The sequence below is a fragment of the Chenopodium album genome, chromosome 5, assembly GCF_948465745.1.
Source record: "Chenopodium album chromosome 5, dcCheAlbu1.1, whole genome shotgun sequence".
NCBI lineage: Eukaryota > Viridiplantae > Streptophyta > Magnoliopsida > Caryophyllales > Amaranthaceae > Chenopodium > Chenopodium album.
The window spans coordinates 27736751-27742161 of record NC_137838.1 but is presented as its reverse complement, the minus strand read 5'-3'; the positions used below and the strand labels follow the sequence as shown (position 1 = coordinate 27742161).

At 30.8% G+C, this 5411-nt stretch overlaps 1 long non-coding RNA gene across 1 annotated transcript; it reads left to right on the top strand.

Annotated features, from left to right (window-relative positions):
- The first annotated feature begins 2472 nt into the window (after positions 1-2472).
- LOC145630627 (uncharacterized) lies at positions 2473-5148 on the top strand. Its single transcript, XR_014112135.1, has 4 exons — positions 2473-2867; positions 4340-4477; positions 4558-4737; positions 4832-5148. It is a non-coding gene; the product is annotated as an uncharacterized LOC145630627 (long non-coding RNA).
- Positions 5149-5411: the final 263 nt, after the last annotated feature.

Genomic DNA, 5411 nt, shown 5'->3' with positions numbered 1-5411 from the left:
AAGTAATAAACATTCAAACAAAGCTTTTTGAATCAAATAATAGTCAAACACATTAAAACAAAGTTATTTAAATCAAATGAAAGTCCTACACTTTCAAACAAAGCTTTATTAATCGAATAAAAGTGATATACATTTAAAGAAGTAATTTGATTCGAATAAAAGACAAACACATTTAAACAAAGGTTTTAGAATCAAATGAAAGTCAAACACATTCAAACAAAGCTTTCTGAATCAAATGAAAGTAAAAAACATTCGAACACAACTTTTTGAATCGAATAAAGTCTAATGCATTCAACATAGTTTATTGAACGAAATGAAAGTTAAACACATTCAAACAAAGCTTTTTGAATCTAATGAAAGTCAAACACATTCAGTCAAAGCCTTTCGAATCGAATGAAAGTCATATGCATTCAAATAAGCTAATTGAATCAAATGAAAGTTTAACACAATAGAACAAATCTTTTTGAATCGATTTAAAGTCAAACACATTCAAACAAAGCTTTTTGCACCGAATGAAAGTCAAATGCATTCAAACAAAGCTTTTTGAATTAAATGAAAGTCAAATAGATTCAAACAAATATTTTTGAATCAAATGAAAGTCAAACACATTAAAACAAAGCTTTTTGAATCGAATGAAATTCAAACACATTAAAACAATGTTTTTTGAATCAAATGGAAGTCAAACACATTCAAACCATGTTTTTTGAATAGAATGAAAGGCAAACACATTCAGACATAGCTTTTTAAATAAAATGAATGTCAAACACATTCAAACAAAGCCTTTTAAATTGAATGAAAGTCAAACACAATCAAACAATTATTTTAAAATCGAATGATAGGTGAACACATTCAAGCAAAGCTTTGTGAATAAAATGAAAATCAAACACATTTAAACAAAGCTATTGGAATATTAAATGAAAGTCGAACATATTAAAAAAAAGTTTTTAGAATCAAATAAAGGTATTAAACATTCAAACGAAAGTCAAACACATTCAAACAAAGTTTTTTGAATCAAATGAAAGTCATAAACGTACAAACAAAGATTTTTGAATCAAATGAAAGTAAAAAACATTCAAACAAAGCTTTTTGAATCAAATGAAAGACAAATGCATTCAACAAAGCTAATTAAATCAAATAAGAGTCAAACACATTAAAACAATGCTTTATGAATCAAATGAAAGTTAAACACATCCAAACAAAGTTTTTTGAATCAAATGAAAGTCAGACACATGCAAACAAAGCTTTTTAATTGAATGAAAGTCATATACATTGAAATAAGCTATTTGAATCAAATGAAAGCCAAACACATTCAAACAAAGCTTTTAGAATCAAATGAAAGTCAAACACATTCAAACAGAGATTTTCGAATCAAATGAAAGTAAAAAACATTCGGACAAAACTTTTTCAATCGAATAAAGTCAAATGCATTCAACATAGAGTATTGAATGAAATGAAAGTTAAGCACATTCAAACAAAGCTTTTTGAAGCTAATGAAAGTCAAACATCTTCAATCAAAGCTTTTGATATCGAATAAAAGTCACATTTATTCAAAGAAGCTAATTGAATCAAATGAAAGCTAAACACAATAAAACAAAACTTTTTGAATCGAATGAAAGTCAAATACATTCAAACAAAGCTTATTAAACCGAATGAAAGTCAAATGCGTTCAAACAAAGGTTTTTGAATTAAAAGAAAGTCAAACACATTCAATCAAATTTTTTGTATCAAATAAAACTCTAACACATTCAAACAAAGATTTTAGAATCAAAGGAAAGTCAAATACATTTAAACAAAGCTTTTTAAATCAAATTAAATTCAAAAACATTCGAACAAAGCATTTTGAATCCAATGAAAGTCAAAAACATTAAAACAAAGCTTTTTGACGATATGAAAGTTAAACACATTCAAATAAACACTAGTAGAAAATTGTACATTTGCGTCGCCATATTTGCGTCACTCATTAGAAAGAACGACGCAAATGTTTAATTTTACCATCCTGAAAAGTTATTTGCGTCGCATATTTATCAAGAAGCGACGCAAATGACTGTTGTATTGCAGATTTTTATTATTTGTGTCGCTCTTATTTATTGAAGCGACGCAAATAATAATCTTATTTGCGTCACTCATTTATTGACAAGTGACGCAAATGAGTGACTGAATAAATTGCGTCACTCTTTTAATAAATGAGCGACGCATATGAAAAATGTACAGCATTATGTTTTATGTTATTTGCGTCGCATTTTAATAATAAAGTGACGCAAATCTAGCTTTTGCATTTAGGTTATTTCAGAATTTTGACCTTAGCTTTTGCACGCCTACCTTTCACTAAACAAAGAGAAAAAACAAGTTGCTACTCCAGTGAATTTCTACAGCCAAAGCACCCACAAATTCGACCCTTAAATCCAACAAATTCGGCCAAAAAAACACTGATTCCTCAGCAAATTCAACATCCAAAATTGCAGTCAAGTTGAAGACCTATAATCGGCAGAAAATTGAGCAATTTTGAGCAAAAATTTGGACCAAAAACCCTAAGAAATCCGAACCCATAAACCCCAGAAAAATTGAGCATTTCTGACCAAAATTCCCCCATTTCGAGCAAAAAATCTACTCCAAACTATAGGAATTCGAACCCTAGAAACCCCAAAAAATTCAATTAAAAATCCTGGCCTCATATTCGAGCAATGACTGAAATTTTCGACTGGAAAATCGATTAATTTCGCCCCCAAAAAACCCGAGGAAGTTCTAGCAAATTACAGCAACAATAATTGAAGTTTGATTAGTGTAGCAGTTCGACCAGTGTTCGCCCCACTCATATTACTGCATTTAGGCTCGACATTGTTGAATGTGTGAAGTTTATTTCACCTAAGGTAAGATTTCTTGTATTTAGTGAAGTTGTCTTTTTTTTTTCCGTCCAATTCGTAAATTGTGTTCTAGGGTTTTTTTATTTTTGATTTGTTTTTCTGTAATGCGAAAAAATTTCATGAAATTGAAGTCATAATTGCGATAGAACTCAAAATACTTTTGTTTGTAATAGGATTATTAGAATGCCTCTATAAAAATGGGTTTGAGGTTGCTGAGAATGGCACATTCATTTAGTTTATTTTTTTTAGGGAATGGCTCATTCATTTAGTTTAAAATGCAATTTATAATTTCTAAAAACGGTTTGCAGTTTTGTTCTCTGAAAATGTGTTGATTGATTTTTGTTAATTTTTGAAAATTGGTTGTATTACTAGGAATTCATACCAATACAATTTTAATCAAGTTAATTTATTTGCTGCAAATTCTTTATTTAATTGAAAATTTGTAGGAATTGGGAATTTGGCTTGGTAAATCAGGGGTAATTAACTAATTAGATTTAATAATTTCTGTTAATGGGATATCAATTTTTTTTTAATTTAAAAATTACATTTTCGATGCTGAATACTATTTTCAGATTTTAAAACTGAATTTATGCTAGTATGATGAGGAAATATTCAAGCTTTATTGTTTTTGGATGATTATATGATTCTTATGATTGATATATGCTGTAATTTAACGAAGATATGGTTGGCTTGTAAATTATAATTGGGTGATGAAACTAATGGTAAATTCGTTGTTTTAAGCACGAATTATACTCCCTTCGTTCTCAAATTGTTGTTCCGGATTTTAAGAGTGGAAGTTAAAGCGTAATTTAAACTAGTAATGTTACTAATGTTTCATCAAAGTGTCTTCTTGAGTTCATAGGTTGAGCAATGATGAGCTTGGTTTGTGAAAGTAAAAGGTCAAAATGTGGCTTAGATTATAGTTTTTGGATTGACTTGTTTCTTGAGAGAGACATATACTTTGTTATGATCGAAGGATAGATTTAGGGTTTGATTGATTGATTGTTTGATGATCGAAGGATTTGTTTAGCTTTGTAGATAAAAAGATAACATGGACTATTGAAGTGTATGTAAATCCAAGTGGCCTTACTCATCTTGATTTAAAGTATTTGACATAAGTAGTTGAAGGCTCGAGTTGCATGTTTTTACCTTGAGAAATTCAGTTGGACCTTCCGACCTGAGTTTCGCCCAGAAATCGAGTTGAATGTTCAACCTTCAACCTTTAAAACCCAATTCCTCTAATTTTTTTTTTGTTTCGGTCTTTCTTGTGCTTTTAATTGCTCCAATTATGAGTCATATTACAGAAAAAGATATCTATAATCACCAAACCTCCGTCATGGCACCCTTAGCTAGGAAAGTAAAGGTATGCATGCTTTCAATGCTTGCATTGGTCTATCTGTATCATAGTATCACTTGAGAGTTGCGACTATACACGTGAATTTGTGAGGCTGTTTCTAAATTTATGGCTATTTCATCAGGTTCTGCGAGATGGTTGGTGGAGTGAGGAGTATAGTTCACAGTTGGTCCCTGGGGATGTAATTAGTATTAATGCTGGAGACATCATTCTAGCTGATGCGCGTCTACTGGAAGGAGACGATGCTGTAATAATTGATGAGGTCAGTTGTAATGTTTGTGATTAATATATTTACTTCATGCATCTATTGTTGCTGAATATATGATTTCTTGTGCTTTGCAGTATGTTTTAACAGGAGTTTTGTCTCCAGTAACTAAGAAAGCAGGGGATGCAGTATACTCTGGCTGTATTTGTGAACAAGGAGCATGTGAAGCTGTGATCATTGCCACAGGTGCTCGAATCTTCTTTAGGAAAAATGTTTGCCTGGATTTTAGCATCAATGAAGTCAAATGTTGGGATAAGGTAAAAAGTTCTAGTGGATTTCAACACTAAAAATATATAGCTACTTGTTCTATCTTCTTAACCCTTTATTTTGCTTTTTTTCTTTCCTTTTTAGGTTTTGGTTGGCATTAGGAATGTATGCTTGTGCTTGGTTGCTGTTGGGGTGTTGGTGGAGATTGTTTTCATGTACCTTTTCCAGCACATAGCATTTTGGCGCGGAATTGACAATCTGCTTGTTCTCCTCATTGGTGGAATCCCCATTGCTCTTCACACTCATTATTGGAGATTACTAAAGATGTAAATTATTGGAAAGTTTGTTAATATAATGCCGTCATTCCCAATTTTATGGGTAGGCCAAATTACAAAGGATACTCTGCCGAAATTTACATTTGCATTATTCAATAATATTGCATTTTAATTTCAATTATATTAGCGTTAGCATATTACTTTATACCACTAGCAAGAAAAACAGGTACTACAAACATATACCAGCAATTATTATAATTAAAAAAAAAAAATTTACATCATTTGCGTCACTCATTAAACAAACAAGTGACGCAAATACAGCAATTGTATTGTTTACTCAGTCATTTGCGTCGCTTGTTTATAAAGGGGCGACGCAAATGACTTAAAATAAGTTTATCAGAAAAGTCATTTGCGTCGCTCTTTTATAAAGGAGTGACGCAAATGTCAAA